Source organism: Tursiops truncatus, chromosome 4, assembly GCF_011762595.2.
Source record: "Tursiops truncatus isolate mTurTru1 chromosome 4, mTurTru1.mat.Y, whole genome shotgun sequence".
NCBI lineage: Eukaryota > Metazoa > Chordata > Mammalia > Artiodactyla > Delphinidae > Tursiops > Tursiops truncatus.
The window spans coordinates 51395323-51421986 of record NC_047037.1 but is presented as its reverse complement, the minus strand read 5'-3'; the positions used below and the strand labels follow the sequence as shown (position 1 = coordinate 51421986).

The 26664-nt window shown below is 36.9% G+C and overlaps 1 protein-coding gene across 4 annotated transcripts in view; it reads right to left on the bottom strand.

The window, feature by feature from the left end:
* NLGN1 (neuroligin 1) overlaps positions 1–26664 on the bottom strand; it is a 725888-nt gene that overhangs the window by 304446 nt on the left and 394778 nt on the right. The window lies entirely within an intron of this gene.

Below are 26664 nucleotides of genomic sequence, written 5' to 3'. Positions count from 1 at the left end.
AACTCATGAGGAATTGATCTGTAAAATGGTTGACATATTCCCACAGCACATTTAAGACATCTCTATAAAAATGTTATATCACTGAATATGGGATCCAACTGTGTAGAGACCACTCATTATGAGAGTATTAAACTGTGTCCCAGTGACATCAAAATAATGAAAATGCCTGTAAGGTGTCCCTCTTCTATTTATTTACATATTTTAACAAGAAACAGGAGGAATAGTAAATGATAATGAAGAACCATTTATCCCCCCAGGGATTGAATAGCCTCTTGTCCTATTATACCAGACAATCATTAATTTTAATGGCTTCAGATTTATAACTCACAAGATAAAATTAAGAGCCATCCCAACATGAGAAAAAACAGACTAAGATTGCTGTAAACAGAAATATCTCCCAGGATTTTTTTTAACAACTAAGCACAAACATTGCTGCATTATTTGTCTTAAGGATCTATGATAAATATTTAGGTTTTTAAAATGAACAGAACTTCACATTATATGTATGCTATTACTATATTCTTGCCTTTTCTGGATCTATAAAAATGAAAAAAAAATACATTGAGAGTATTGTATTTAACACACTGAGAGTGTGTTAAAACTACTCGTTTAGTATTCAGCATAAAAAGTTACCACTATATCTATTTTTGGACCAATTCATCATCATATTTAAAAAAAGGTAAGCCTATTTTACTTACGAAAATAATTCTTCCATGAGACATTTATGTTTGATTTTTATGGCAGCTAGACCATAAATATGTGGTTTACTCTTGAATCACTTAAAAGTAAAAAGAGAAAGAGCCACTGGTGCATTTGTTGAATCAGAAATTTCTTAGCCATGCGATGGTGCCCATGGCTTAACGCAGGGTGGAACAAAAAAGCTTTCTCCATTTGCTGCCTCTGAGTCTCTGCCCTGAGGTACTATGTGCAGCTTCAGGGCCTGAATCATGACTCTACCACAATTTTTTTTTTTTTCACTTGAGTCCTGACACACTGTTGAGTCATAAATCATTTTAATGGGTCATCACCAGATTCTTAAAAACTGAAAGCAGAATATCATTTAAAAGATCAGAGTTCATTGCATTAATAAAGGTAAATATGGTTTTGTGAAATTTATGTCTTTTTGGTGTGATACATATACATTATATATATATGTAGTATACAAACATACATACATACATTCATGTGTGTGTATGTGTGTTCTGGAGAACGATAAACTTATTGCTTACTATGAGTTGTGGGCAAAAAGGCAGCAATGTTTGAAAGGCACTCTACAAGGGAGAGCAGCCACTGGTGCTGGTTCCTGTGGACAGGCAGGGGAGAGGATATAGGCAGACCTTAGAACAATGCTCTTCAAAGTGTAGTTCTCAGAACAATTGTATCAGAATCACCTGATCTTAGACCCCATTCAAAACCTACTGATCAAGCAACTCTGATGTTGAGGGGCTTCAAGTAAAACTGGTTCTTCAGGTAATTCTTCTGTGTCCTGATATGTGGGATTCATCGTACTGGAGACTCCACACTCTGAGAGGGGGGTGTCTAGAACCTTCAATAACGCATGATAGAAATATTCTCCCTTATAATTTACATTTCCTTCTAGATCTGTGATATCCAACATAGTAACCAGTAGTCACAGGTGGCTATTTAAATTCAAATTTAATGAAAATTTAATAAACTTGAGAAATCAATTCCCCAGTAACATTAACTATACATCAAATGTTCAATAGACATATGAGCTAGTAACTATGGTGTTGGACAGTACAGATATAGAGCATTTCTATCATCACAGAAGTTTATTCAGACAGCCCTGCTCTAGAGGTTTTCAATGAATTATAGAATTCGGCACACTGTGTTCTGACATTGAATATATTCATATACATTTAGGATATTGAATCACATACAATTTCTAAAATGCATATAAGTCATAGACACAATATATTTTTTATTGATTTTCAAAGTATTTTCTATTAGATTATATCAGTTATTAAGGTATTTTTAACATTTCAAAAATCAATGCTTAGGAAGGAGGGAGGGATGAACAGGTAGAGCACAGAGGATTTTTTTTTTTTTTTTTTTTTTTTGCGGTACGCGGGCCTCTCACTGTTGTGGCCTCTCCCGTTGCGGAGCACAGGCTCCGAACGCGCAGGCTCAGCGGCCATGGCTCACAGGCCCAGCCGCTCCGTGGCATGTGGGATCTTCCCGGACCGCGGCACGAAGCTGTGTTCCCTGCATCAGCAGGCGGACTCTCAACCACTGCGCCACCAGGGAAGTCCAAGCATAGAGAATTTTTAGGGCAGTAAAAGTACTCTGTGTGGCACTAAAATGGTAGTTTTATATCATTATACAGTTGTCCAAACCCACAGAACATACAACACCAAGAATGAACCATAATGTAAACTATGGACTTTGAGTGATAATGATGTGTAAATATAGGTTCATCAGCTGTCAGAAATCTATCACTCCGGTGGAGCATGTAGATAATGGGGGAGGCTATATATGTGTGGGGTCCGGGAGATTATGCAAAATCTGTGTACTTTCTCCTCAATTTTGCTGTGAACCTAAAACTGCTCTAAAAAATAAAGCCTATTAAAAATCAGTATATGCTTAGAAAAAACATTTTCAATGAGAAAATAAAACAGACTCAGAAAGCACATTTTATATTCTAATATCCTTTGCTATCTTTCTTAAGAAAAAATAAAACTAATATATTTTATTAGGATACAATATTTATGAATATTTATAACTATACACACGCATTTCATACCAAATAGCTGTGAGTTGTTTACTAATGTTCCCTTTAAATTATAATGACATTATCTCAAGAAGACACATACTGCTTGAACTGCCATTATAATCAAGTTGCCAATAGAGCAAACGATTTTCATGATAGTGGCTGCATCAAACAACATTCAAAATGGATTAAGACCCTCTGAAAAATAAAACTTTAAGGCAATGGAACATTCTTAACTGGAATTGTTATGCAAGTCATATAAAAATCTGCATGCTTATTTGCAAAAATTTTCAAGCCAGTTGCAATCTTCAGTGTGTTCGTAAAAAAAAAAATGTATCTCTCTAAAAAGGTACTGTTGACTCTCTTTTTTAAATGTCTTCACCCAAGACAGGGAGAGTAAAGAAAACAGTTAACAGCTGAGTTTGGATGAGAAAGGTGAAGTAAGCAGTACCTGGAGAAAATTGTGATGTTGCCTAGCACCCAAAGACTTAAAAATATAGGCAGTCACATTTTCCTAAGAGTATAACTATATAATCACTCAGTGGGGTGGAGTGTGGCAGTCATTCATTCTAGCCTATTTCCTACTTCTTGCTGGTTGAGAGAATCCATCCCCCATTCCCTTCCTGGGTGATTTTATGCCCAGCTGCCAACCATGGATCATGATTATTCTAAACCAGTTATGCCAATCCTATTCTTCTATGCCAGTAATTTGTCTAGAGCTGAGCTGGTGATCCAGGTCTGCCCAAAGAGCAGTAAAGTGGGAGGGAGAGCTTGGATGAGGTGGGGTGCAGGAATGGTTCTGATGAGAGAGAGCTGAGAGATGAGAGAGCCTTCTGGCCCTGTCCCTCCCTTCTTGACTTGTTCTATGACGACTTGAAGCTGTGAGAACCATGAGATGCAAAACCAAAACCCTGAGCATGGGGGAAAGGAAGGTTGGGAGAAGGTCTTCCATGACATAATCGAGCTGCTTGCTATACTTGGCCTGACACTGCAAACTCTCAGACTTCTTTTTAAATGTCTTTATAGTTTTTGCCACCATGAATGGGATCTTTTGTTACCTTTGGCTGGACACATTCTAACCATTATAGTGGGTAAGACTGAAGATACACAAAGTCTTCTTAAAGCTATGGAGGAAGACTCTCCTAGGTCAGATTATGACTTGACTCAATGTGTCATCATAACTTAAAAAGAATTGTCAATCTTCAAGGAGCCTGCTCAGACATGGAAGTACGGAAAAAACAAAACATCGGAGAAAAATATAATCCTTGAATGTCCATTCAAGCCTGCCCATGGGAGAGGGGATTTTGGCAACACACTTGAAGCATTATGACGCTGTTGTCAAAGTTATCTTTAGAGTGGACAAGAGTTCTTCAAGCTCTCTTAGGTAAAGATCATTTCTGAAGAAAAACTGACTCAGGTTGTTTTGAGTACAGCATGTGATTTCCCGTGCAGATTTGCCTAAAGGTAAGGAATGTGTAAGTCATGCTGATGCTGTTATAGCAGCTGATGTGAGTGTGGGTGTTCTCATTTTATGATAACAGCTGCATTATATCTCAGGCTCTGTGGGCTTAGTTAACGAGTGACAAACTGTGAGAGAGAGACGGAATGCAGATAGCTGAGCCAAAGCCTGATGCATTCACCAAATTAAGTGCCACTTCATGAAGATTCTTGTCAATCAGCTGGCTGGTCTCTCCTGCCTTATCTTTCCTTCCACATTCTAAGTGGGAAAAACAAAAGTGGATTGTGCAATAGAGATGGACAGAGAGACAGCAAAGTTGAGAGGTGATTAAATAAGATGACAGGAATAAGTAGAAATGGCAGGGAAAGTAGGAAGATGCTGAGGAGAGAGCAGTGGTATGAAGGAAAAGAAAAAAAGAGGTCTGCACTTAATACAAAAATTAAAGTAGAATCGATCAGTTCAATTGAAGAAAGCACTAGATAAAAAAAAAATATTTAGGGATAAATAAATTTTAACAACCGAACTAGCAGTATATGCAATTTAGGAAAGTTGAGCAGGGAACAAAGAAAGTACAGGAGAAAAGGTTAACTTCTGCCTGGACAGTTGCACTTCCAGGAAGCATTATTAATAATTATTGGAAGAAATATTAGTATTCCTTGGAAGTCATGATAGGTAGACTTGTGCGAAGAAGGTAAGGCCCTCTCACCTTGGTTCTTCCAGTTAAAGTCAGAGCAACCTGCTCTTTTTCTTCATTTATCCTAGAACTGGCTAAAAATAGTGGCTATGGGAAGCTCTAAGAATACACAGCAGATTATTACAAAGGATTGAGAGAAACATGGTAGAAGAGAGAATAAAAAACTCTGCATCTTCACCTTTTTGTTTTTTTTTTGAGAATGAGCTTTTCCCTAACTCACACAGAGCCTTTATTCCATACAAATAAAGAACATTTAAGCTAGGATCTGCCATTTGTTGTAACCCTTTTCCCACAGAGAGAAGCAAACTGTGATGACTTCTGGTTCTAGCCCCCTGACCATAGTAATCAGACTAGACAGATTATATTTTATAGACTTGTTCCTGTTTACTCCAATGTTTGTTTCCCCAAATCTTTTATGCATTTGGAAACAAAATAAGAAATGAGCACATGAAGCTACATTTCAAAAGTGAGTATATTCAGTAATTGGGTATCTAATTTTTCTTTAGGTGGTAGAGAAATGGTGCACTTTCCCAAAATGTAGCTGTGCATCTTTATTGTGGCTTTAGTCACATTACCCGAGTAGAAACTACCAGCTTTAATAAAATGAAAATATACTTTAAAATGTTGGTATTGATAAGAAAAGGCATTTAGAATATTTGACAGTAAAGGCATGACTAATAGACAATCTCATTAATTCTCAAAGCAAGTGAGAATACAGAAGTAAGACCTCCTTTGCTGATAAAACCGAAAAGAATTATTAAGTCATTTTCTAAGTCCCACTGAATCACAGTATGGCATATACTCAATACAGTGATATAATTATAAATAACCACAGGGCAAAGTTGGGTCTGCACATTACTCTTTGCACAGGTTCAGGGGGATGAGGCACTGAATGACTGTTTAATTGATGAAAATGAAGTTAATGGTGACGATGATGATGTTGCTGCTGATGAAACTACTCTACTAAGGAAAACTGGGTTAACGGATATAGAAAGGAACTACAAACAGAGAAACAAATATAGAAAATGTCATGGAAATGTTTATAAGCTTTAGATTCAAGCCTTGATCTTTTTCATATTATTTCCATATTTTTTTCAACCCTCTTACATTGAAATTAGTGCTCTACAGAATTTAAACATGGGCACTAATTCCTTTTCTAACTGCAAAACATCAAAAAGAAAATGGAGCTCTAATTTAATTTTCTGAACTGGTAGCATTCCCACAGTTGATTCCCTCAGATTTGGATTTCTTGATTCAATAACAGGACCAAAGTCAATTTGAAGTAACATCTGAACTAATTAGTGACAAGAGCAATTTAACTCTTCCCTTTGTTACAAGTGCCATTTAAAGCTCTGACCCCTCTGTGTTAGGCTGAAGAGGCAGGAATTGCATTAGGCCAGTCCTCAAAGAACACTGGCAAGGGTAGCAGTAATTTCAGGGAAGATTTCGCTTCAATTTTCTATGTTACCTGCTTCTAACAACCACTTTAAAAATCTAGGCAGTTTTGCCCAAAATGTTGTTTGGTCAACCTTATGAGGCTGTACAAAGTGTGTTTCAAAGTAATTTCATTGCCTTTTATCTTTCCAAATGTTTGTAATTTCTTCCAATCTTTGCTTATTTCAGCTGAAGCAAAATACTCTAGAAGAGTAAAGTTAAGTTCAGCAAAATGTCATTAAGGGATCTACTCTGAGACGTGAGCTATTCTAGGGCACAAGAACCAAAGAAAGTGGTCTGGAGAGGATCACTCACTGACTTGCTCCGTCACATCTTAGGACCACTCAGACATTTGGTATTCTGGAGGAAGGAACTCATCTGGCAACTGGATAAGCGTATATATAGGACCAAGAGACCTGATTACAACATTTAGACCCTGTGTATTAGTGGGCTAGGTCTGCTGAAACAAATCGGGTGGCCTAAAGAACAGAAATTTATTGTCTCATGTTTGTGGAGGCCAGAAGTCTCAAATCAAAATGTTGGCAAGGTCGGTTCCTTCCGAGGGCTGTGAGGGAAGGATCTATACCACGACTCTCTCCTTGGATTGTAGATGGCATCTTATCCCTGTATCCCTTCACATCACCTTCCCTCTGTGCATGTTGGTCTTGATGTCCAAATTCCTCCTTTTTATAAGGACGCCACTCATATTGGACTAGAAGTCCTCTCTACTCCTGTATGACCTCATCTTAATGTTATTAACTTTAAACTAATTACACCTGTGATGACTTTGTTTCCAAATAAGACCATATTTTGAGGTACTAGAGGTTAGGAATTCAACGTATGAATTTGGGGGGATACAATTCAACCCATAATGCAATAGTTTCTTTAAAAAATCACTTTATTACCAAATGCATGACTTCAGGGATACATGCATTCTCTTGAGCAGATGAGTCACCTGAAGTATGGCAACATTGTGTCAGTAACAGTCAAAGGGAAACTTTTAAAACTCCCTGTTTTTTCAATGCATATTTTCTACAGAAATAGACAAAATGTTCTCGTTAATCCATCATCTGGCACAAGAATGAGTTTCTGCTACCTGGGTAAAGGTTCTCTTGGCCTGAACCCTTTAATTTTGCACAGCTTCTGAGATTCAGGATTTGTTGGGATGGAGTGGGAAGGCTGCCTGCACATGCTCTCATAGAAGGGGGCTGATCTTATCCAGCCCCCTGTGGATGTTGATGAGTGATTTCACCACAGAAAGCAGAAAGTTTCGAATCACCATAGTTCTTTTTTTACTGCAGATGTGCAGCCAGTCCCAGGGGGATTACAGAATTTCTAGAGTGGGTGGCAAGCATGCTTGTAATGTGGAACCAGACAATTTTGGACCACACGAACCAGAAGTCAGCTTTAGGATCATCTAATCCAGTATTTCTCATACTGAATTTTGTGTAATATTAGTTCAGAGTTGTAGCAGGATAAGCAAAGGTGCTGTGATCAGATACGTTTGATGAATTCTGGGTTAAATAAATATAAAGAGATTTATTTCCAGAGGATTTTTATTATTTTAAAACTACAAATGTGTATTGAGAATCTCTAAGAGAGAGCTTAGTGGTCAGAATTTCCTACATTTTTGTACCATACAAGCTTTTGCAATTTCTTGCATTATTTTTAGCGAGCCAATATTTAGGTTTTAATGAATTAGCATTTTGTAGAACCTAGTATGGATTACTAATCTGGTCTCATTCTCTTGTTTTATATATGCAGAAATTTAGACTCTGAGAGATAAAGCATCACCATGAAGTCCCTAAAGTCTACAATCTTTGGTTATTTGGCTAAATGAAAGGTACATAATAAACAGCAGAGCCAGGACCCAAAGCTAGGATTCTTTGGTCCCAGCCAGTAAACTTTTGCGCTGTCACAGGGCTCTTGGATGTACTTGAGCACTCCTGGAGGGTTCAATTAGGTTTGATTTGCCTCTGAGAAGATCTACTTATGCTGAAGAACTGGAATCACCTCAGCCACCACATTGCTTGGTTTTAATTGAGAAACGTATGCTAGTCCTGAGACATCCTCTAGCCCCAAGGTGTCAATTTTGAGGATGTGTGACATTAACCTGAGGAGCTTGTTAAAAAATTCAGTCATTTATTCTACCAGCACTTGTTGGAGCACCTCCTGCAAATACAGCTGTGAACAAAGCACAGAAAAGTTCCTGTGCTGGTAGAGTTTCAACTTTATCATAAAGAGACAGACGCTAAATGTTAAAAATAAAGAAATAAACAAGATCTGACATTGCTAGCTACTTTGATATGCATAAAACATATTAATGAGATAGAAACTCTTGGGTGAGAGTGGGGGGTTACTTTGGGGAGTCAGTGAACTCTGCTTTCTAGAGGCGACAGTTGAACTGAGACTTGAATGAGGAGAAGGAATCCTTCATGAGAAAGTTGGGAAATGAGAGATCCAGAAAGAGGAAAAGCTGTGCATGGCCTCTAGTGGAGACATACTTGGCATGAGTCAGAGACCAAAAGAGGCTGGAGCATAGGAGCCAAGAGGTAGGTAGAGAGATGGGCATTGAGATCAGATTCCTGGAATCCAGCCCCAAGGATTTTGATTGAATAGGTCTGGGACAGATTTGCCTTTCAAACAAACGTCCAGGTATTTCTGATTCAGGAGGTTCATGAAAAACACATAAGAAAATTCTGCACTAATCCTTTGGGCATGCACTGAACTCAAACATTGTAAAGCAATTATACTCCAATAAAGATGTTAAAAATAAATAAATGAATAAAATATATGTAATGTAAAAAAAAAATGTAATAACCATTCTCAGTTCACAGGCAGTACAAAAAGAGGCCAAATGCTGGATCTGGTCCAAGAGTTGTAGCCTGCTAACCCCTATGTTACTGTATACCTGTTACAATTCTAAGGATCTATAAATATTAAATCATTCTAGCGACCTAAAAAAAAATTAAAAAAAAAAATCCAGAAGCATTTCCTGAGCAGAGTGGGACCAGTGCTCTCCATTCACAGCTCATATATTCAGGGAAAATGGGGAAGAAGTCAACAACTGATCTGGGGAAATTTAAGGCAAGGGTGTCCTGTAGTCACGCTTTAAATAAAGTAACTTACTAGTTGCTTCTTTAGTACATGCCAATTGACAAACGTCCTGACAAATCCATGTAAGACCAAGTAATGTGTTGCCCTTCAAACATGAAGGTGAAATAAAAGAAAACCGACAATGTTTATGAGAAATATGCTAAGGAGTTTATCCAAAATAATAAAGGAAAAAAAACAGAAGAAATCAATAACTGTAGTTTTAAATTTAATTATTCTGTATTTGGTTCCTTTTTTTCCTTCAGAGAGAAAAAAATAAAGGTAATAGGAAACAAAAATGTTTTTATGAGGAAAATTGTAGAATTCCAATAGCATTTCTATTATTCTCTGTCCACTGTCTTTAGACAACTATCCACATACTACTCACCTACCTAGCAACTAATACCTCTTCAAGATGGGTTCCAGATATGGAGTTGCATCATGTTGCCAGGCGACAAAGAAATGTTTGGTGGTGACAAAGGAATGTAATGCATGAGCTAGAATTTGGAATGTATTTTTCAAAGTAAACTGCAATCAAAACTTAACTTCAAAAAGGGAATATCATATTTATAAGGTACTTAAATGGTCCAGGTACATATCAGCATTGCCATCACTGAAACTCACAGTAGCAACAGAGATGAAATCAATTTTATTACCAGTTGGGATCACCCTTACCAATATGACAGGAAGCAGGTTTGACTCAGAAATTGATACAGGGTATGTCTGACTATGACCATTAATCAATCATTTACTACTTTTCATTCCTAAATTTTCTTATTCTCTAGAATGATCAATCATTCTTCACCTTATAGAGTTAACTGCCCTTACTCTAAATTTACTATCCATGACATCCTCTGGCTCCCTATCTGTGGGCTCTTTATTAATTCTATGCACCAAGCATTCAGAGATATGTGGTAGAGTTAGAATGACAGCAAGGCTGTTGGAGTTCTATTTTTTTTTCTTCTAAAAGCATTTTCTTTTTCCTCCCATTAGTCTTATTCTTTCTTAAGAAAAAAATTGCATGGAATAATTAAATATTAAAATATAAATTATGCAGTTTCTATTTTTTTATTATAGATAAAGCTTCTTAGCATGTTTCTCGGCAAAATTGTCTATTTTCTTTTCATCCTTAGGAACCAGAGTGCCTCATTCTTGGCATTTACATTTATACCAAACTAAAGAATGGCACACATGAGTGGTTTGAATAGAGTTAATGGTTAGAGACCTGGATCCTAGACCTATTTGTTTCAACTTTTTATACATATGACCATGCAATATGTTATTTAATGTCTTGGAGTCTTAACTTTCTCATGTGTAAATTAAGGACACTAATACATGTTCTCTATTCCTGACATGTTTGAGGTGAATATCAAAAGAGATTTAAATAAAAATTTGAGAGTGAGGGTGTTTTGAAAGTCATAAGTATGGTACAATAGTGTCAGTCATTAAAATCATTTTACTTGAAACAAAAAGAAAGCAACATGGCAGGTTATTTCTGTATTTATGACATTCCTATGTGTATGACTTAATGAATGCTTGTAAAATGCTTCAAAAATTACAAAGTGCTATATAAGTATGTGTATTATCGCTAGAATATGATTATCTGTAAGAAAATATGCTTGGTACCATGGTATACAATGCAAAGAGTAGACACTATAACATAGATATAAGTTAATTCTATATCTTAAAAAAGGACACATCTAACAACATTAAAATAAACAGCACATCAAAATATGCCCCTACAATAGCAATATAAGAAACAGAAGACATATCTAGCCAATGCCACTGAACAACAGATGTAATACATTGAATAAAAGGAGATCCCTGCTTTAATATAACATAGAAATAGTTGGGATTATACAGTGTATCAGTGATACCTGTGAGCAGTGACCTACACTCTCCAGCACTTTGAGCTAAAACAACTTCATATGGAAATGTATTTGGTCAATAGTCCTACTAAAGATTTCAACATTCTATGTTTTTATTTCCGGTATAAAACCATCCAAATACTATCAGCTCACACTGTTGGTGAATCTACAAGAGGATGATAAAAATAAAATGAACTAAAATAAAATCAGTTATCCTGACTTGCTCGGCTGATAAATTAAATCAGTGAATAGCTGGACTTTGTTGAACACAATGCTTCAGTACTTTATATTGAATCCTCCCACAACTGCTATACTGTAGTTATTAGTATCTCCAGATGAGGAAACCGGAGGTTAAAGTTACCAGTAGGACAACTAGATTCAGAGCTGGGCTCCAAATCAAGTTTCATGTGACTACAATGTCCAGAGCCTCAGACACTAATATACTCTTAAATATGGGCTGCAAGTAAATGTTGGATAGAATTTATTTAATAAAATAAATTGTAGAATTGTGTATAATAGACATAACTGAACTTTAATAATTGGGAAGGTCTGAACTGGGAAGAATATATGGATCAAATTATAAAGAATTGGTTTCTCCAAAAAAAGAACTCAAATAAACTGATAATAAATAATTGATATTCCTCAAAATATAAATGTAAACTCAATATATATAAACTCAAAATATATATAAAGTTTAAAATATATATAAAGTTTTTTTATATATATTTATATATAAATATATAAATATATTTATATATTTATATATTAATAATATATAAATAATATATATATAAATAATATATAAATAAATATATTTATATATTTATATATATATAAAATATATATAAAGTTTATATATAAACTCAATATATATAAACTCAAAAAATATAAACTCAAATTTTGGAGGAATATTTACACTAATATGAAATGACATCCACCCCCACCCAAGCAAATCAAGCAGAGGAGCCATTTTATATATATTAAACTAACAAGAACTTTTATACCTGATGAGATGAGTCTGGAACAGTACGGCATTATACAACCTTTTTTTGAAAGCATATCAACTATCACATGAATGTCTTTATCTTTTGATCTGGCAATATATACCCATACGTATATATCCTAAGGAAACAATCCAACAAGAAAGAACGACTATATTCCCAAAGATGTTCATTAAAGTATTATAATGAGGAAAAAAATAGAAGTAACTAAATGTCAAACAAAATAGGAATAGCTGAGTAAATTATAATGTTTCAACCCAGTGGCATTTTTTTGCTGTCACCAAAAATGATAAATATAAAGACTATATAGCAACATGGAATACTTTTATGATATAATGAAAAGTGAAATAAAAATAATATTGTATGATACTATGATTAAATAATAGAAAGTATGAATGAAAGGTGAAAATAACATGAAGGAAAATTAAAAAGAACATACATTTTAGGATAATGTAATTTTTAGTCAATGTAGTCCTTTATGCATTACTTCTTACTTAATAGTTAATGTTTTAAATGGGAGGTTTATATGTTAATGTTATAAAATCATTTTTCATTTTTCAAATTCACTTTCCAGCGATTTAAATTTGGCAAGAGGCACAACTGGCTGGTTCAACCCACTGTATTTGTATTGAGTAGGTGGGTTTGGATCGGGAGCAACAACACACTAATCCTAGACCTTTATACCCTTAAGACACAATTCCTCAATCCAGAAAATGAGATGGAAGTAAATTTTTGCCATTGCTACTACCTGGGAACTCAACATTAACCTCAAAAGTACAAATACAGTCATCACTAAAATGGCTAATGAGGTCTTCCCTGGTGGCGCAGTGGTTGAGAGTCCGCCTGCCGATGCAGGGGACACGGGTTCGTGCCCCGGTCCAGGAAGAGCCCACATGCTGCGGAGCATTTGGGCCTGTGAGCCATGGCCACTGAGCCTGCGCATCCGGAGCCTGTGCTCCGCAACGGGAGGGGCCACAGCAGTGAGAGGCCCGCGTACCGCAAAAAACAAACAAACAAAAAAATGGCTAATGAGAAATCTCAGCTCAATCCATTGAACACATTTATTGAGTACTTTTATATTAAAAAAAAACCTTGGTGTGCTTAAAGCAAGGAAAAAAAAGTATTCTAGGGGCTCATAATCTAGACTTGCCGGGCAGATACATAAACAATCAAAAAAAGGATATGATGAAAAGACTAGAATAGGAACACAAAAAAAGTCCCATGGTTGTATAGGAAGATAATGTCCCTCCAGTAACCTTGGGAAGACTTCCAGTCTCATGGCTATCTTGAAAAATTTTGCACTGTGTACCAGGCTTAGCACAGACTATGTTATGACAGAACGTTCTTTAGATATTGCTGCTCAATTAACTAAACGGAGCCTTCGTTTGTCTCGTTGGAGTCTTTACATAATTGGTACTTTTTTACTTCTTACCCATTAACCCTGTCTTATCTTCATGCATGTCCTATTCAACCTAGATTCTATGAGCCATTATTTTAATAAGCTCTCATGTTTAATAATCCTGTGACCTTGTACCTGACTTGTAAAAGCTGTATTTCATACGCTGAATCTCATCCCCTCCCATCTGCTGATTTCCCTTTTATTTTATGTATTTCTAATTTCTTCCTCTCTCTTAGATTATTCCTATTTTTAACATTCCCAAGTGTCTCTCACCAAACAAATAAAATCACCTCTCTGATCCCACTTTCACTCCTTAATTCACTCCAATCTGACTTAATTCTCCCCTCCCCACCGGCCTTTGCCACCAGTTTATTAGTGAAACAATTCCTGATGTCACCAGTGTCCTTCCTTGTTAATTAAAATGAATATTTTTTTGTCCTCATTTTACTCATTTTTATTTCACTTGATTCTCAGGGTAATTTGACAAAGGTGATCACTCCCTTTTTCTTGAAAGTCCTTATTCCCTTGGCTTCAGTGATACCACCTACTTTTGATTTTCCTTCTTCCTGACTGCTACTTTTTGTTCTTATTCATTGGCTGTACATCTGTTCCTAATCCTTAAACGCTGGAGTATCTCAATGCTAGGTGCTAGGCTCTCTTCAGTTTCTTTATATCTTTATAAGTAATTCCATACACTTGCATAACTTTACATACCACTTTCTTTTAATTTTAACTGCCTATTCAACATCTGCACTTGGATGCCTCACATATCTCTTAAACTCAACTAAATTAAAAATTTCCCTCCAAAACTGTTTTTCCACTGTTTTATTAATCTTAGTGAATAATGCCAATATACCAGGTACACAAGCCAGAACCTGGGATCCATCTTTATAAGTATTGTACACTGATCAATTGTGCAACTGGAGCTCCCAGGATCTGTCTTTCATATTCCCTTCTCACTCATCCTTCCATCCAATCACCCATGGATGAAGATGGGGCCAATGCCACAGAAGGCAGGAGGAGATATATGATTCTTGGCGGCATTGTGTCTGACTGAGACTTGCATGAAGCCAGACCAATGCTGGATATTATAACTGCCAGAGTCAATAAATACCATTTATTTGTTACCTGTAAAAATGAGAGTCATGACCTTTCATCTTTTCCTTAGTCTCTCATGGACAATGACATTGTTAATACTTTCTCTTCCCTTGGCTTCAAAACAATTGTCTCCTGGTTTTCTTCCTATTTTTTTGCCTCTCCTTTCTACTTTGTTGGCATGCGATCCTCATTCAAGCTACAAGATGTTGACAATCTTCTAAAACTGCTCCTTAACTCTCTCTCCTTTTCTAACTTGATATTTTCTCCCTATGTGATCTCATCCATGCTCACAGATTCAATTATCATTTAGTCACAACCGATTCATACAATTATATCTCTAGGCCATAACACTCTTCTGAGTTCCAAATTTGTATAACCAACTGCCTACTTTACATCTCCTCCTGGGTATTTCAAAGACATCTCAAACTCAACATGGCCAAAATTGAATGCATGAATTTCCTTCCCTCATGCTCCTAGAACCTGGACTCTGTCCATTGTTCCCAATCTCAGTAAATCGCACCATTAGATTTCTAGAAACACAAACTTGATCATTAAAGCCATCTTTGTCAGCCTTAACTTCTCATATGAAAAGTTTAAATCCCTGCTTAAAAAACTTCAGTGGTTGCCCATTCTTTTAGGGTTAAGAAACTCCTTAATATGCTGTTGATGACCTTATATGCTTCAATCTCTACCCACCTTATCAAATCAGATAAAGCTCTCCTTCACCCTTTACACTCTGGTTACACTATTACATTACTATTATGCCTATCCTTTGCCATAATCCCTCCCATCACTGAATCACAGGCAACTCCCCGCATCTGCATCTCCATCTGAAACATGCTTTATTCCATTTGTCTAATTACCAACTGTTCATGCTTCAGATTTCAGTTGAAATGTTATTTTCTCAGAGAAGCCTTCCCTTATCCACTTGGAGATGTCAAATAGCCTTGTTAATGGTTCACATAGCGTGGATATCTTTCCATTCTAGCATTTGGCACAGTTGTAGTCATACATATATCCGTGTGTGTGTATGTGTGTGTGTTTGGAAACTATAAAGGAAGGACCTTGACTATATTTGCTCACATTATATCTATAGTACCTAGCACACGGTAAATACTCAATACATATTTGTTAAATGAAAGAATATATGAAGGAATGAATGAGCGAGTGAATTTCTTTGCTGTAGTACTCAGAGATTGAGTATAGAACCTGGATACAAATCACTAAAGTGACAATATATACACTTAATAAATTGGCAAGTGGTCAAAAATCAAATTATTAAGAAGTTAAAAAAGTATTTATGAGGAAAGATGAAAAGAACTGCCAGTGTTTACTTGAGAAAATGACAGTTAAATATGAAAGGTCACAGATTCCTTAAGGGCACATGTCATGGAAAGAAGTGCTGGCTTGCAGAATCGTGCTCTTCGGTGTAGCTTGGAAATACTAACTGAAAATAAGAAAACTAGAGAGGCTAGCTTGTAGTAAGTCATACTTATCCATGATAGAGAATCAGTAAAAGAATAACTAGTGTTCATAGCCTTTTACAGCAGAGGAAGTACTGACTGAGAGCCAGAAAATCTGTGTTCCAGTTCTAGCTTTGCTATTACCTCTCAGCTTGACTGGTTCAATCACTTAACTATGCTGACCATCAGTATGTTGTCTTTAATGCTTCTAAAATTCTGATTTTGTTATTTCAGAAGAGTTATACATGAAATGAGACTATAAACTACCCAAAAGAAGGGACTGCATCTTATTCATTGCTGCACTCCCTGGGGCCTAGCATGGACCACTGCACCTAGTAGACTCTGTTAACACTGCTGAATTGTGTATCCTATAGCAAATCCTTCAGAATATCTTGGGTCAATAAATCTCTCATAAAGTATATACAAAATATTATGTGTAGGTTGGATGTGAATTTTTCTATGTGGGTAAAAGAACAATTGCTTTTATAATATAGCCAAATAAGAGAATAAAACCCCCAAACATGGGGTTTGGAATATTTATGTTATTTGCATAACTCCTGTTGCACTCAATGTATCAATATATCACTCAGTTGCAATTACCCTGATTTATCAACACCTAACCCGCTTTTTTATAGTAAATAGTCAGTTAATAAATATTTCTTGTGGATTTACCAATAGTGTGCTGGGTGCTGGGGATACAGCAGTGATAACCAGTTGTAGAAACAGTGGTGAACAGGATATATTATTGTTCTCAGGAGACTTAGTCTCTAGTGGAATAAACACACAAACATGAGAAAATCAATCAAAATGACATGAACACAAAAATGCCACAAAAAAAAAGATGAAGGGTAATATGATAGATGATGATCAGAGTGGAAGGGAGCTGCTGGGATGGTTAGGGAAGGCCTCGACATTTAGGTTCCAAGAGAAAAGGGCATTGGAAGAGGAATCATAAGATACTATCTCCAGAAAAGAGCTCACTAGTTGTGCAACCTTGGGTAAGTCAGGCACCCTGCCTGCATCTCCATTTTCTCATCTTTTCAAAGACACCCTGCCTGCACATATTTTTCATACTTCAAAGAAATATTACACTTGTAAGTATTAGTATTAAGGCATTTCCCCTCCTTGAAGATCAATTACATTTTTGCTCTGGAACCCATATTATCCCCTGGTTTACACAGCACCCAATTGTCACCTTCTTCTCATACCATAATTCTTGCCTTGTCATTCTCGCTCTCTTTCATTTATTTAAATGTAAAACACACACTCCCTATTACATATCTTATAAGAAGGCACTATGCCCTCCATCCATCACAGCAGGGTGGGCGTCGGCGTCGGGGAGAAGAGTTGAAAGCCCAAGTGTGAGGAGTCCAGGGCACAGGTGCCATGACCTGAGTTAGCACAGCTCAGCTCAAGGGACATAAAGGTTGTAAATTATCTGGGCAGCGTGCACAGTAGGGCTCACTAGACCTCACGGGTCCCTAAGCGCTGGAGTGGGTGGTCCCCAAGGACATTCCAGAGCTGGAAGAGGCGGCAGCGGGCCCTGGGGGGTTCCCGGGGGGAGCAGGGGCAGTGGGGTTAGGGCTGAGGGTCTGCGCTGGGGGGAGGGGGCAGAGGGCGGAGTTCTGGGCTGCAGGACGTTTTGGAGAGCCCAAACGCTGAACCTGGACGCCCATTCTGACGGAAGGACTTGGCAGCCTCTTTCCCAGCCAACTACTCCTCACTGATTGGAAAGGAAAGTGGTGGATAGTAGTGGAGAGGAACCAAGGGAGGGATTTGGGGGAGATCCCCAGTGTTGAGCCCCATCCATCAAATATCCATCTGAACTCACTCTCTCCTTTCCCTGAATCCCCAAATTGATGAGACAAAAACTAGATTATTTTTAGGCCAAGGTATCTAGCAAAAAACAATGGATGTATCTGAAGACAGCTGAAGGTATAAATATACTCATCTTCAGAAGTAGGTAAAATCCATTTCTATGTGATGCTGACACCACCTCAAATCCCAGCCTTGGAAATATATAAATCCCATTAGCCCGTGTTCTTTCTTTATCTAGAGAGGTATGATCATGGGTCACCACTATATTTGAGCTCATTGAACCTAATAATAAATATTCAGGGTAGCAAGTGAAAAGAGTGTCACTGGATCTTGTATCAAAATAAGAGTGGAAAGCCTAATATTTATGACTTATGACCCATGGCTTTGCTTCTAGTCTCACTCATCTAGGAAATAAGACAGTGAGACTACAAAATCAAATATATACTTTCAATCATAAAAAAATACACATGGAAGGATAAAACATAAAATAGGGCCCCCCCTAGGGAGTACTGTAAAACAAAACATTCCTACTTTTACCAACATGTGTCACAGATTCTTCAAACTTTTAAGAATTAGGAAGCAATCCTAAAGCTTTCTCTGAAGTCCCCACAAAAGTATTCACTTCTTTTTTTATCTTTGCTAGTATTTTATCTATACCTTTGCTAAAGGATTTTCTACTTTCCTCCACCTTGAATCATAGATTTTAAAATTTTAATTCTCCACCAAAATCTAATTTCAAAGGTCAGGATTTGTGGCTGCTTTACCTCTTCTCAACAGTGTTTAATTTACAGCCTCGTATATAGTAAGTGCTTAATAATTATTTGCCAGATGAATGAATGAGTCAAAGTTTGAGGACTCTAATAAAAGTACAAGTGTTTTATAAAAAATACCAATGCAGTATGAAAAGTCTTACATGTTTCATAAACAATGTTATAAAAACATAAATGATAATTCCATCTTTCAAAAATTCAATGATTACTCTAGAATACCGAAACATTTTTTTAGGAATGAAGTAAATCTTTCATCAAATACCCTCTTAAAACTTTACAGTTTTATCTTTCAGCCTCTCTTAATCCTAATTGCACTATAAGACTTTTATTAACTCTAATTGCTCTTTGATCAGACTTTTGATTATTTACCCTGAGGCTACATTGCAGATTCCAAGTTGTTCTGCACGGTTGTAATTACCATATGTTTTCATTAATCTAATTCTGTTAGCCGGCTGTTTACTGAGTGGTCTTAGTGTCAATCAATTATCCTGCTAGCCCATGCATCAAAACAATTAGAATGGGATTTAGTTCTCAAGGTGTAGTCATTAGGGTATTTTATTACACATTTCCAGCCTAGTAGAGTAACACCAGAAAAAGACAAATAGGAGATTTGTAAATGTAGCTTTATCACTGATACTAAGTACAGAACTATTGGGGAGGCATCTATGTGGCTAACATTATGATCAAAGGATATGGGTCTTGGAAAGCATTATTAAACACTCAAAGAATGAAGCCATGTAGATCTAAGTAAATGGAAAAATAATCAGTGCAAATTGACATTTTCTTTCAAATCCACTGGAAACCAGGCTTCTCTAGTTAACGCAGAAATTGTCCTTCACTGGACCACTACATTGGATATGGTCTCCTAGCAATATTTCTTCAAAGAAATACTTCAAATGTTTTTAAAAATATTCAAAACTATAATCTTATTCTTCAAAAATGAGTTATCACAGTTCTGTTCAGAACTCCTATGCATATGCATTGCTCTGCACACATCATTTCACTCCTTCCTCCATTTCTTCCATCAAACAGTCCCTGAGCACAGGCCTCATGCTGCTAAAGACATTGCAAAAAAAGGAAAAGATGACACAGCTCCTGGGCTCACAGTCTTGTGGCAAGGGATTAAACCAATGAGTCCACGCCACTAAGGGGGCAAATATCACAAAGCAGAGCCCATTAGACTAATCAGAGCTACCAAGTCTTAGAGGGATAATTAGCATTTTATTTTATTTTCCACAATAATAATAATTAATTTTCAATAGACCAGAGACTGTTCTAAAGACTTAAGATGCATTGAGTCATATAGACCTTACAAGAATACTGTGAGCTGGTTGCTATTAGATATCTTCATTTTACAGATGAAGAAACTGAGGCACACAGTGGTTGAATAATTTGCAAAAGGCACTGATTTAATAAGTGACTGTGCTATGCTGTAAACATAGAACCTGCGCTTTTAAACCACTCTGCTGTACCAGGGTGGTTCTCAAATTCTACAGTGTGTGTGAGAATCACCAGCTGCTTTTGTTAGAACACAGATTGTTGGCTTCCACCCATAGAGGTGCGGCTGGGGCCTGATAATTTGCATTTTTTTAACAAGTTGCCAGGAGATGCTATGCTCCTGGTCCAGAGAGCACACTTTGAGAACCAGTGCTGTCCTATATCCTAAACCTCTATCATTCTCCTCAATCTTTCAATCTACCTACCACTTCATTACTAACTCTCAGCAGGGAAGTTCATCACTTCCCAAAGAAACTAGGACATTTCTCTCAACTTATTTCTGTTCTCTCACCCCGTCCTTCAACTACATCTTACTGTTATTGTCCCTCATTATCTCCTTCTTTCCACATTTGTGAAAGTTTGTTGCTCAGGGTCAATTTTCCCAAATGTGGGCTCTCACCTCCTTGGGACCTTATTTAACAACATGTACCAGTAAGCTGAATAGCATGACTTGTGTGTGCACTTAAACTGCAACTTTATTTTTGTCTCCTGTCTCTACATTTATTCACTGGAAAAGTACTTCTCCTCTACCACTACAAAAATCCAAACAATCCATGACTTTTCTGGTCTTTTTCAGGTAGTAGAAAACTAATCACTTTAAATCACAAATACTGTATCTACTAAATACTAATCCAGTCCTAAAAAGTAATCAAAACTCTGAACTCTTATCCAAGCTGAACCTACTTCTATTGCAGGCAGGCAGGTCTCCTGACATCAAGGAAAGGAACGTAGTAGCCTGTGTTTCTTACTTTTTCCTCTCCTACTAGGAAAGGGAAAGTGGAACATTCTTACTTGATTAATGCTACTGTAAGATGCTTTATGTTTTCTAGTCCTGTTATATACTTAAAGACTCTCTTTATGGGGATGTTGTGTGCTCTTCAGAAGCTCCTCAGCTGGGCACTTCCCACTGTAGCTGTCATAAGTGGCCAATGAATTGCTCCTTTTTTGGCTCCTGGTTTCCTGGAAGTCCACTCTCCAGAGACCCCTCCATCTCATTTGCATTCCAGGCAGTCCACTTGGGCAAGAGTCAATGTCTACATGCCAGTTCTCAGTTGTGAACTGTATTGGTTCAGAGGTAATCCTCACACATCCTTAGCCCGGGCAAATTCTGGGAGGGCACTTTCTTTCTAGATGTGCACAGGGAGGTCTTAACTTCCTGGTGTGAGTTGGGTACCTGTTCTCTGTGCCCTGTGACTGCAGGGAACCCATATGATGGCCTCAGAGAAGCCCAAGAAACCTAAGCTGACATCTCTAAGAGGGGTCTGGTACCTGACTTTAGAATTTCACATCTACTGTTTCTCTGTGTTCCAGGGGAACTTTCCAAATAAAATTTCTATTACAAAATTATTCACCACTTTTCTTGTGTACTTATCCTCATTAATCAGCTACTTCCCTGGGGTGTGGTAATATGCTCAAATTAAAACAAGATAAAACACATCCTTAACCTCCCCTCTCAGAGTCATGTCTCTCTCTCTCTCTCTCTCTCCATTTTTAGCCAAATCTCTATACTCTTTCTCCATTTCTTCATGTTTCAATCACTTCCCATCCCACTGCAATTTGATTTTAGCCCTTTTCACTCCCTGAAAGTTGCCAGTGACTCCCTAGTTGCTCTTTTCTGTGGATATTTTTCAGCTCTTATCACAGCTGATTTCTCATTGGCATCCATAGTATAAACAATTCCCTCCCTTGGAATCTTTTTTTGACTGTTGACACCACTTTTCCCTAGTTCCCTTTATGGTTCCCTCTCCCTAATTCAGAGGCTTTGATTTTTGTTTGTTTGTTTTTTCCAGACTAGTCCTCAAATAGTAGAGAGTGCACCCCGGTTTTCACCATTGACATCTTGCTGTCTATATCCTCTTTCTAGGCAGTAGAATGAGTGGTGAATCACCAACACACAGCTTTACCATTCATCACACCATTACCAATAACTCACAAACTGATTTCCACAAGATCTCTACTGTCCATCTCAGATTTAACATGTCTGAAACACCAAACTCCAAACCTACTCTTCTTCCTTTATTTCCAGTCAGTTCTCCAGTAGCACTCAATACCTCCATTACCTCTAGAATTCCATCTTCAGTTTCACTTTTTAAGAAGCAGAAGTAGCAGCTAGCATCATCAGCAACAGCTACCACTTATTGCAGAGTAACTATACACTAGGCAAGTATTCTGTAGATAAGGACACTTATGTTTGCAGGTTAAATAACTTGCTCAAGTCACAGAACTCTTAGCTTGCAAGGCCAGGATTTAAATCCAGATCTAGACAGGTCCTCCATGCTGTGCTCTTCTAGTAGCTCTGGAATCTACCCCTCCTATAAATGCCTGAGCTTTAATGCTTGCCTTATAACTTTGGATAAAATCCAACTTTCTTTCCAGTGTAAGCAAAGCCCTCATTATCTGGCTCCTACATCCATCCTCCTTAATCTCTTCCTACCTATCTATAAAACATCTGGACTACAGCCACAGTGAACTTCTTGGATTTGCATTCAACTCAGTGAAATGCTGTTCCTTCTAGCTAGAATGACTAACAATGAAATGGCCTTCAGGGCTGAGGCTGGTAAGGTGACTTTCCTCTGTTTTCACAAAGCACCCTGGATATCTTCTCTCATAATACTTACCATAGACTATCACAAGTCTTTTCTAACATTTACTTGAATCACCCATGACTAAACACATGTACTCTGTTGGTCTTTAGGACTGGGCTTACCTTCCTCTAGGGGCTTAAGAGACTAGAGTACATTTTTAAATTGATATGTATTCAGAAAATACCAATCTAAATTACTCCTATTATTTCAGGTATCAAAACATATGAAAAGAGTTAAAAAGAGAAACCCTTGTCAGCAATGCAGTACATGATATTCATGTATTGAGTGCATTAAAATAATTGCATATAGCTCATTTAAAAATATTATAGTGATGTAATAAAAATAGGCCGTTTAAAGGTTTTATTTTATGGTTAGATTTTTTAAGCACAAATATCGTCTCCGTGCTTCACAAAGCAGAACTCTGAGATTTTCAATAAATTATTGGGCAATTACTTAGGATGAGTCAGAACTCTTTTTTGGTAACAATTTTGATTCTACTTGTAGGCACCACTCTGTGCAAAAGCGGTGAGAAGGCAAATCACGTTCCCAGATTTCCTAACAAATGTTAGTTCTAACACAGACTTATATCATGTTTAAAGAATATGGATTGCTATTGAATCAACAGCATAAAATACTGACACTTCAGAGACATCATAGAATCTAGCCCTGAAATGACTACAGCTTGATCTTAAAACAAACTCGTTTCAATCTAGAATATTTGAGACAGACTGTTTAAGGGACAGGCTAACTCTTGCTTTAGTTTTCTATATGCTGTCCATGTGTTAATTTAGAATATAAATTATCAAAGTTTTAGATAATCCCTAAAATATTTACTAATGGTATTTAATTCTTGGCTTTTTATAAGTGGATGATATAAAAATATTTGAAGAAACTTTGCCTTTCTTCTGCAAAAAATACATTGCAACTATATTACTTTAAAACCCTTTGTAAGGATTCATATGATAAAGTCATATAAAATTCAATACTAGGAAATAATTTGTCTCTCCAGATGAACTGGTTTGCACTACTTTAGCAAATAATTAAAATCATGGCACATGGCATATTGTCCTTGTTACTTTGACTACAGGAAAACTGAAACTCCTTATAATTTTTTTTTTTTTTGCGGTACGCGGGTCTCTCACTGTTGTGGTCTCTCCCGCTGCGGAGCACAGGCTCCGGATGCGCAGGCTCAGCGGCCATGGCTCACGGGCCCAGCCTTTCCGCAGCATGTGGGATCTTCCCGGACCGGGGCACGAACCCGTGTCCCCTGCATCGCCAGGCGGACTCTCAACCACTGCGCCACCAGGGAAGCCCAAACTCCTTATAATTTAAGTTTTGTTTCCTTTGGTCACATTTTGATGCTGAAATCATCCTCAAGTCATTTTCATTTAGGCAATAAGAAATAAAAATAAATAAAATGAAAAATACATATATACCTATTAAACACATTGACAGTGACAAGCAAATTTTCTTTTAAATCTCCTTGCATATTCCTGTCTTATCCAATTTGGTCGTGTTAAAGAAGATTTCTCAATAACTGTAGAGTGTGAGAGAAAATGTTTGAATTCATCAAAGTTTGCTCTGTGATAACTTTCCAGAAAGCCTAGGATTCAATAAAGCATTCATTGTGTATTTTCTGGCTATAAAATATATTTTTCTGGTTAACACACTTTATTAAAAGCCTCAGGCAATATTGTGTCAAAGAAGTAAAAATTGTCATTAACCCATTTTTCAGAACTAGTGAAATTGTACAGGGCTGTAATTGTTTGAGAGACCTATATGGGTATAGAAAAAAAATATATATATGCACACACACACATATATATGTATGTATGCGTGTAGATAAAGATATATCTCATAATCCATTGTTAAAAGACATTAATTATATTTGAAAAGCAAAAGTCCAGTAACCATATAGCTTGTGTGGCAGGTAAAATGGCAATTCAAAATCCAGTCATTATTTTAAAACTTCATTTTGCACAGGAGGAAGAGATACTCTTAAGAGTCACTAAACTAGATTAGATATCGTAGACTTGAGAAATGCATGCTATAAGTTACATGCCTTATTTTACCACTGAAATACCAAGATGTTTTCAAGGGTTGTATAATTTCTTACTGTAATTTTATATTTATTACTATAAATTATGGAAAAACAAACACAAATGTGAACCACTCAACTTTTAAGGGATGAAGGTAATGTTGAAAACTCCAGCAAGTTTGATATCATGACATTTGAGTTATATATATACATTACGGGACGCGTGCCACCTACCATCAGAGCTTACAAAGCCTGAGCCTAGGCTCCTTAAGGCTAGAAACTTGAATCTATCAACTTTGTTAGTTTGAGAAGACTTCATGCTGGGCCTTAGACTTTATGTCTTCTTTATGTTTTTGTCTAAGGAAGAAAAATGAGTGTTTAAAGAAATGGCAGCAAGGATGAAATAAGATGATGCATATTTACTTTTTTTTTTTCTTAGTTCTGTGAAAGTAAGGACTCATAGGACAGACAAGTTCAAAGACAGGGTAAGGCAGAGGGAAATGGGATGAAATGCTTTCCGGAAGGATTATGAATAATAGTAGACCTTGAAAGCGAGAAGTAAGGATCACACAGAGCATGCTGAAGGGGGCTGAAGGTAAATAAATATTTCTGAGAAACTGAAATGTGTAGTAATATAAAAACTTAACCAGAGGTTATAGGGAACTTTGGGGTGGCTTAGGAGTGAAAAAAGGCCCCTGTGAAGATGCCAAAGGACAGATTTTGACACGGACTCTTTTTTAAAGGAAATATTAGTTGTGTTCAAATCAATACAATAAAGACCTATCTGTATTTAAAGTATTTCTAAGAGAAAACATATTATTATACAACCCTACAGAGTGACCTTATTACAGTTCAGGCAAGAGTCCTAGAGCTTGCCCAGCACGGTCACTGGAAGTGAGGCTCGCAGGTTCTGACTGCTGTGCACCAGCACGGTCTGTTTGCTGCAATCACTGTCTGGCAGTCAGGAGTTCTGCCACATTGCTTAAAGGCCTTTGAGTATTCCTTTGGCCTACTGTGCTTACAGTCACTCCATTTCAGCTATTCTATCAGCTGCTTCACCACCCTGCTGTTATTCATCTTCTATACATGTCCAGCCCAGTAAATCTGAATTTCAGTGAGCTTGACTTCCATGCTGATGTCCCAGGATACTGCTGTTGTTGACCTTGTCTTGCTATTAGATGTTAAGTACGACTTGTAGGCAAAGTTGATAAAACTGTTCTAGAAACTGTATGATTTTTTCTTCTGATATTCATTTCCAATTTATCTACTGAAGAAATTTTGGCCTTGTCATTATTTAATCCTAGACTTTTCTCTTTGAATGAATGTAAAGGCTTGGTTCAGGTCATAGTTCTGTATACTGTACTTACCTTGCAAAATGTATTCTAGTTCATGAAACCACTCTCAATTTGGGGGTTTACCAAGGTCAATGCTAGACATTGACACTATTTTAAGGGAATATTTTCCTCTATTTTCGTATAGTGTTCTGTTCAACTTTTGTCTTTTTAAATCTATCAGATTATCATGGTTGATTCTGCTGCGCAAGAATCACAACACAAAGTCTGCTTATTACTGAGTCTGGTGATACATGGCAGATAGTCAGTGTATAGAATGCATCAGCAATCAGCTGGGGCATCTGAACATTCTTAACTTGATATCTATAAGTTTCCATATTCTTTTATGTAATATAACAAATGGGTGGTACAAATAATTCACATA